Here is a 9,061-nt window from a genome sequence, read left to right on the forward strand (position 1 = left end):
TCCCATTGAAAACAGCCAGAGGAGGAGAGAAGAGGGAGGGAGTTTAGCAGTCATGCTGCTAAACTCCCTCCCCCCTCCCTTCTCTGGCTGCTGTCATAGGCTCCCATAGGAGTCTATGCAGCGGCTGACATATTCCAGCTAGGAAGATAGTTCAAGGACTATCTTTCCTGCTCGGCGTAAAAGTGCCTGGCGCCATATTTGCCGGCCAGGCGCTTTTATGCCACAGGAACACGCCTGTGTGATTTAATGGATTGGAATCCAATGCATCAGATGGTAGTATAATTCATCTGACTGTGAAATCGGTGGCCGATATATGCTCATGTGAATAAGTCCTTAGTTCCATAAATAGGAGCTCCTAAGAACTGCCTCACCACAAATGCTGTTGTATTATAATGCTGAAATAGTAGCAGTCAGGCCTTTTCCACATGGTATCTTTGCTTATGCCCCCGCCTTCCATCTTCTATGCAGACAACTGCACAGGGAAGGAATCCGGGACAGAATTAAAAGGGTTTTCCAGGACTACAAAAAAAATTAAAAGGCTTTAAAATTTATAAAGCTGGGATGCCATCCCTGTTAGTCTTGTTAGCTCAGTAAAAAAAAATGAGTTGTCCAAAGGATTTTTGATTCAGCTAAAAAGACTGACGGGGACGGCAACCTAGTGAAATGGATACCAAAGTGGCCTCCATTTCAAATATTAACCACTTATCGCCAAAGGACATAAGTTTCCATCCTGGTTCGGAGGGGGTTCCTACAAATGGACATAAATTTACACCCTATGGGCGGCTTCAGACGACCATATATTGGCTGGGTTTTCACGTCCGCCCGATATACGGCGTCCCTGTCTGCAGGGGAAGAAGGCTGGAAGAGCCGGGAGCAGTACACTGAGCTCCTGCCCCCTTTCTGCTATTTGCAATGGGAGGGGACGGAGCTAAGTTCTGTGACTTAGCTCCGCCCCTTCCATTGCAAATAGTACCAAAAGGCGGAGAGTGGGGGGGAACTCAGTGGACTGTTCCTGGCTCTTCCAGCCTCCTCCCTCTGCAGAGAGGGATACCGTATATCGGCCGGGCGTGAAAACCCAGCCGATATACGGTCGTCTGAATAAGCCCTTAGGATCACACGGGCTCAGAAGCTGAGCCTGCACTGTCCGCAGCAGGAGGCGGCTGTGATTGATCAACTGCCTACTGTAGCAACAAAGGGTGTCGGTGAGAGCACGAATCCCCACTGTTAACCTCTTACATGCTGTGATCACAGCTGAGGATTCACACAGGGAGGACGCTCTCCCTGTAATTGCGGAGGGTCGATGGGTTGCCATGGAAACTGGATCTGCCATGGCCTATGATCACTATGAATAGCGATAATGAATTGTTATAATGTATTATCATAAGATCACAGGTTCAAGTCCCCTATAGGGACCTAAAAAAATGTAAAAAAAAAAAAAAAAAGCACATAGAAAACAAACCTTTTTAGGGCATTTTCCCTTCTTTGTTAAAAAAAACTTTAAAACCGCTCATGTTTGTTATCGTCACATCCGTAACGCCCCGTACAATGAATTAATCACACTTTTTGTCCTGCATGGCAAACGCTATAAAAAATTTAATAAATAAAAAGCCAAAGTGCTTTTTTTGTTCCATTTGCCTCCCAAAAACGTAATTAAAGGGATCAAAAACGCCATATGTACCCCAAAATGGTACCAATAAAAACAATGGCTCGACATGCAAAAAAGAGGCCCTCACAGAGCTTCGTGCAGGGAAAAATAAAAACGTTATTGGACTTTAAAAGCAGCAATATATAAAAAAGGGGAGGAGTTATTGTGCAAAAGTGGAAAAACCTAAAGAAAAAATATAATTTTGGTATTGTAATCGAACCAACCCGCAGATAAAATATATTATGTCATGATTAACGCAGTAAACATAAACCCAAAAAACAACAGAATTGGTGTTTTTTCTTCTCTGCCCACCAAAACATTTTAATAGAAGTTCTACAATGCATTATATGTACAATACAAACTACAGTTTGCCATGCAAGAAACAAGCCCTCACGTGGCCACGTCGACGTAAGAATATAAAAGCTATGCCTTTTGAAAAGTGGCGATCCCCAAAAAATCATTGCGTCCTTAGAAGCAAAATAGGCCGTGTTATTAAGGGGTTAAACCCTATGGTTTCCGGAGAGCGGGGGCATAGGCAAAGACGCCACGTGCAAAGAGCCTGACTACTATTATTTATCATTACAATACATCAGCATTCGTGAAGGGGCGGTTCTGAAGGAGCTCCTAGTTTTGGGGATTAGTGTAATATAACAGCTGTAAATAATTCATGAGATTTATCACCCCTCCTTTAAATACTAGAAATCTGTCATCCACTGTCAGGGATGGACGCCTAGAGTTACATCATATGGGTCCGTCCAGGATTTTAACCCCTGTGCAATTTTTTGCCGAGAAGATAGATGGAAAGGCGTGGGACGAAAGCAAACATGCCGTGTAAAAGAGCCTTAGGGAACTTTCACACATGACGGAATATTCCGTAACAGCGTTGTAGAATACGCCCTCCTGCGGAATCATCAACCCCAAAATCTGCACTGCTAACGTGTGGATTTTGGTGCGCAATTGAAAATAGTTGAATTCCGCCAGCAATTAAATCTGCAGTTTGCAGTGCTGGTTTTGGTGCAGAATTCAGGGACAGTATATTCTGCAGTGTGGTTGCAGAATATTCCATCCCGTGTGAAAGGTCCCTTATTGGCCTAAATACAACACAAAGGGGGAAATTTACTAAGCCCTGTCGTTCCTATGCTGGGATTAGTACAATTTACCCCAGCACATGGTACGCTTAATACATGAAGAGGCACAGGCCCCTGAGCGCATCCCCCGCACTCCCATGCACCTCCACAGAAATGTATCCCTGGTCCTGCCAGGTGGACACCACTTTCTAGCCTAAATTATACATTAATCTGTCCTGCCCTTCCATCAAGCCCTGACAACTTTTGGGAGAGTGATGGGGCCAGCGTAGAAGGCTACAAAGTTGTAACATTTTTGCACAAGTGACCCTAGCACCAACTTCTGCAACTTTTCTATGGTATGGCATTTGAAAATAAATACACTTTATAGTGTAGTTTGGGATCATGCTAAGTGACAGCTCTCTCCTCTTTTGTGTATAGGAAGAGAGCTGTCACTCCACATGATACAGGCGGGGGGAGGCCGATGCGGCCCAATTCCATGACTCAAATCTCAACTCTGAGTCAAACTTTAAAGTGTGTTTATTCTGATAATTTAAATTGGTCTAGTCTTCAATGGGTTATTAAAAGGGTTTTCTGGTTACTGGATGACATTCCTTCAATAAGGCTGACAGTAGTAAATTAACAAACTGAGCAGTACTTACCCCTCTGCTGCCGTCACCAGGGGTTTTCCAGTTACCTTGTATAAGGCTGACTGTAGTAAAATAACAAAACTGAGCTGTACCTACCCCTCCGCTGCTGCTGGAATCCAGTGCTGTAGCCCCGCTGTGGTCCCAGTGTTTGTTGTCACAGCTGCCGTCATAGGAAGTCAAGTGACCATTGCAGCTGATCAGAAGCTGCAGTGTCACCCGTCATTTTCCTGGCTACACTGCTCATATTCATGATGCCATGAGTTGGGGAATGTGATGCTGCAGCCTCTGATTGGCTGCGATGGTCACTTAAAGGGGTTGTCCCGCGGCAGCAAGTGGGTCTATATACTTCTGTATGGCCATATTAATGCACTTTGTAATGTACATTGTGCATTAATTATGAGCCATACAGAAGTTATAAGAAGTTTTTCACTTACCTGCTCCATTGCTAGCGTCCTCGTTTCCATGGAGCCGACTAATTTTCGCCGTCTAATGGCCAAATTAGCCGCGCTTGCGCAGTCCGGGTCTTCTTCTTATCTCAATGGGGCTCCGTGTAGCTCCATGTAGCTCCGCCCCGTCACGTGCCGATTCCAGCCAATCACGAGGCTGGAATCGGCAATGGACCGCACAGAAGCCCTGCGGTCCACCGAGGGAGAAGATGCCGGCGGCCATCTTCAGCCGGTAAGTAAGAAGTCACCGGAGCGCGGGGATTCAGGTAAGCGCTGTGCGGATTTTTCTTTAGGTCCCTGCATCGGGGTTGTCTCGCGCCGAACGGGGGGGGGGGGGGGGGGGGTTGAAAAAAAAAAAAACCCGTTTCGGCGCGGGACAACCCCTTTAACTTCCGCTGACGTCAACTGTGACAACAAACACTGGGACTAAAGCGGGGCTACAGCACTGGATCATAGTGGCAGCAGCAGAGGGGTAAGTACAGCTCAGTTTGTTATTTTACTACAGTCAGCCTTATTAAAGGGATGTTGTCTGGTAACCGGAAAACCCCTTTAATGTAAACTTCTCATATACATATTGTTGTCTGGGTTCATTAGAAACCTCTATTACACTTTTAACTCTAGTCTTGTTGTCACATAAGTTGCTGGCTTGAAAAACTGCCTATGACTTAAAGGGGTTGTCCCGCGCCGAAACGGTTTTGTTTTTTTTTCAACAGCCCCCCCGTTCGGCGCGAGACAAACCCGATGCAGGGACCTGAAAAAAAATCCGCACAGCGCTTACCTGAATCCCCGCGCTCCGGTGACTTCTTACTTACCGGTTGAAGATGGCCGCCGGGATCTTCTCCCTCCGTGGACCGCAGCTCTTCTGTGCGGTCCATTGCCGATTCCAGCCTCCTGATTGGCTGGAATCGGCACGTGACGGGGCGGAGCTACCAGGAGCCGCTCTTTGGCACGAGCGGCCCCATTGAGAAAAGCAGAAGACCTGGACTGCGCAAGCGCGTCTAATCTGGAGATTAGACGCCGAAAATTAGACGGCACCATGGAGACGAGGATGCTAGCAACGGAACAGGTAAGTGAATAACTTCTTATAACTTCTGTATGGCTCATAATTAATGCACAATGTACATTACAAAGTGCATTAATATGGCCATACAGAAGTGTATAGACCCACTTGCTTTCGCGGGACAACCCCTTTAACTGGACAACTCCTTTAAGATGCCACATTATCTTTATCATGTGAACCTCTTCTAGTGAACTTTGCTCCTCTTGAGATAATTACTCACCTACCTTAAAGGGGTTGTCCCGCCCCGTCACGTGCCGATTCCAGCCAATCAGGAGGCTGGAATCGGCAATGGACCGCACAGAAGAGCTGCGGTCCACGGAGGGAGAAGATCCCGGCGGCCATCTTCAACCGGTAAGTAAGAAGTCACCGGAGCGCGGGGATTCAGGTAAGCGCTGTGCGGATTTTTTTTCAGGTCCCTGCATCGGGTTTGTCTCGCGCCGAACGGGGGGGCTGTTGAAAAAACAAAAAAAAAAACGTTTCGGCGCGGGACAACCCCTTTAATAAATGACTTTACAAAGGCAGGTGAACCGGAGTTAAAATAACAAATCCAGCAGTAATTAATCATCCACAACGCCTTTGATCCAATGCTGTGGCCATGCACTCCTCCCTTTCTTTGTTTTGGAATAGCTATCGTCTGACCGCTGCAGCCAATCAGAAACTGCAGCAGTCGGACGCTGTTCTCATGGCATCGGCGTTCACAGCATCTGAGTGGATATGCCAGAAGAGCGGCACCTGGGCCGTTCCAAAACAAAGAACGGAAGGACCATCGTGCTAGAGCGTTGGATCGAAGGGGCTGAGGGTGGGTAAGTACATTTAGTTTTGTTATTTTAACACCTGTGAAACTGTCATTAACCCCTTAAGCCCCATTAACACGCAACAAATGAATTAATGACTTTTTTTGTTTCAATTGCCGAACATTTACACGTAAAGATAATCGTTTAAAATCCTCGCCATTTCCTTTGTCAGCTATGTAAACTCTGCATGTGGGAGAGTGTTAATGTGAAAAATCTCTAGACAGGAGGTTTTTAACTAGTGCGAAGAAAAAGCCATTGTCTACTGAGGCATGAGTCATTGTGTTTAGCTGGGTACACAATCACCCCTCCCCGCAAGTCGTTTGAACGAATGCCATTTAAAACTAACGACAAGTGAACGAACTAACGACTATTTTTATGCAGGCTGAAACTCAGCGATAAGCGACAGGTGAACGAACAGCGCACAATGACTTTGCGTTTACTCGTAAGCACATTGACTTCGCGTTTACTCGTAATGATTATGGCAATTTGTTTTGATTCATTGCATGTAAATGGGCTTTTAGTGACCAGCCTATTGTGTGCCTTAAGGACCAAGCTATCTTTATTATTGCATTGCCAGGGCCATAATTTGTTGACACGTACCCATATGAGGGCCTGTTTTTTGGGGGGACAGGTTGTACTTCATAACAGCAGAACTCTGGGGTACATATAATGTGTTGTAGTATTTTTATGACAGCTTTCGGTGGGTTGATGGAAAAAAACAGTCCAAAAATTCCACCATTGTTTTGGGGTTTTGTTTTTAGTGTTCACCATTCAGTAAACATAACACTTATCTGGCTCAGCACGATTACTGTGATATCAGGTTTATATATATATATATATATATATATATATATTTCTACTACTTTTGCACAATAAAAACATGTTTTTATAGACAAAAAACTAAATCTGCATCGCCACATTCTAAGGGCTTATTCACACGGCAGTTTTTATGTTCAGTTTTTTGTGAGCCAAAACCAGGAGTGGAGAGAAAGTATAATGGAAATATTTGCATGTTTTTCGTACTTTGCTTCCACTCCTGGTTTTGACTCACAAAAAAAATCAATTTTCCCCATTGAAATGAACTGAAACACCATTAATGTGTTCCAGTTCAGTTCAATGGGGAAAATTTTACACTACATGTAAAAAAACCAATCAATACTCACCTACTGCCAGCGTTTCAGGCCTCACGCGGGTCTCCATCGCTGCTGCAGGCTGCTGGGTCCCTTCTTCACGCCGACAGAGCACTTCTTCCTGAAAGCGGGGCTTGAATACCCCGCCTCCAGCAAGCTAATGCTCTGATTGGTAAATCCAGCGCCGCGTCAGCCAATGAAAGACGGTGCTGGGTTAACCAGTCACAGCCATTCAATGATTTCACTGGTGTCATTGAATAGACTGAGTAAAGGCCCCATGTACACTGAACGAATGTCGGGCAAACGATGCCCAAAACTTGTCCCTGTGTGTACTTGCTCCCATGCTGTTACACAGGAGCTATTATCGTTGGCTCGCAGCGGGACGGCTGAAGATTTCTCTCCTTGCGCTCCCCCACCCTGCTGCAATCACTGAACATAGCGGCTGTTCAGTACTGAACAGCCACTATTTACATTGAACGAGGAGCGTTTAGCTCATCGTCCATCGTTTATGCTGAACAATGAACATTCAGTGTAAATAGCAGTCACTGAATACTGAACAACCGCTATGTTAAGTGAATGGAGATGGGCAGGGGAAAGCAAAAAGTGAAATCTCCTCCAGCTGCCCCACCCCCCTGCTGGCCATTCTGTGAGCGAGCCTGTGCTACTCGCATCTGTGTGACAGCACAGGTGTATGTGCGGGGACGAGTGTCGGGCATCGTTTGCACTACATTCGTCTTGTGTAAATGGGCCTTTACTGTACATGCCAAACATGGGGGCCTTTGTCAGGCTTCCTACTGCCATGGGAACCCATTGGTACCTTGTAATCCCAGGGTCTTGATGGGTGACAGAAAGAGCCCCCTCCCTGGTCATCTGCTTACATGCTGCGTGTAAGGGGTAAAACTACCAGGATCTGAGGGCGGTTAGAGCAGGAGCCTGGCTGTCAGTAGTCAGCCAAGCCACCACCTTAAAAAGACATATGTGCAGGTTTAAAGTCCATTAGTGCGATCAATAAAAAGGCATCCTGGCCGTCACTAAGGGGTTAAAAGGTCATGAAGTAATCGGACAACCCCTGTAAGTTCTACCCCTTTCCAGTAAAAGTTGCATCTCTTTTCACCGGAAAAACTGCGCCACATGTCCTATCCTTGTGCATATTTTGTACAATAAGAGCCCATAGAATTAACTGGGCATGCAGAAATCCGCATTGCGTACGTTACAGTGTGTTTCAGCCCGTGAATACACTGTGTATTCGCGGATCTAAAGATGAATATGCCCGTGTGAATAAGCCTTTAGGCCCAATGTCCACGGGCGGATCAGATTCCGCAGCAGGATCCGACCCTGCCCGCAGCTGAGGACACTGCTCACCCGTCCGGGTCTTCTGCATCCCTGCCTGGGTCTTCTATTTTCTTCACTGCGGATGTGTGCAAAGGTGCCAGCCGGCACACCGCTAGACATGTTCACTGGAGGTTTTTTTTTAAACTCCTGCTTTCCTACAGAATCCACAATTCAAATGCGGACAGGCCACGGATCGGACGGCTACCGTTGACTTCAATGGAAGCCGTCCGTGCGGGATCCGCACTGAAATGAAACATGCTGCGATTTATTTTCCAGACCAAAAGGTCCGCAAAACAAATCTGCATGCTTTAATTAATGTGCGGACACCCATGCTTCCCTATGGGCGGCTTGATTTGTGGATCTCTGCGCAGGTCACCCGCGCAGATTCCACAAATCAGATATTCCTGTGGACATTGGGCCTTCAATGGAAGTCGTCCGTGCGGGAATCGCAGTAAAATGAAGCATGCTGCAATTTATCATCTGCAAGCGCAAACCACAATTGGTTTCCGCTCATGTACATGAAGAATCATTTTTCCATAGCATGCTATGGAGGCTTATTGCTCCGTATTCCACAGCAAAAATCTGCCGGTGTGCATTAGTCCTAAGGCTGGGTTCACAGGGAACGGATTTCCAGCAGATTTTTGGTTCCACCAATCTGCGAGAATTCCACTTGAAAACTGCAGCTGTGGGTTTTGGAGCGGCTCAGCCACCTGCATTTCCGCTGCGGTCATCTCTCCCCATAGAGAGGAGAGAGGCCACTGCGGAAAAAAAAAGAATTGACATGCTGCGTCTTTAACCCCTTCCCACATTTATGTCCTGGAGGGTCGGGTACGTATGAAGAGAGGTCGCAGGCTGACCTCTCTTCATACAGCGCAGGCATCAGCTGACACCCGTGGGCAATAGCTGCAATTTGCCGCGTGGCTGATCGCGGCTATTAACT

The sequence above is a fragment of the Eleutherodactylus coqui genome, chromosome 6, assembly GCF_035609145.1.
Source record: "Eleutherodactylus coqui strain aEleCoq1 chromosome 6, aEleCoq1.hap1, whole genome shotgun sequence".
NCBI classification, from domain to species: Eukaryota; Metazoa; Chordata; class Amphibia; order Anura; family Eleutherodactylidae; genus Eleutherodactylus; species Eleutherodactylus coqui.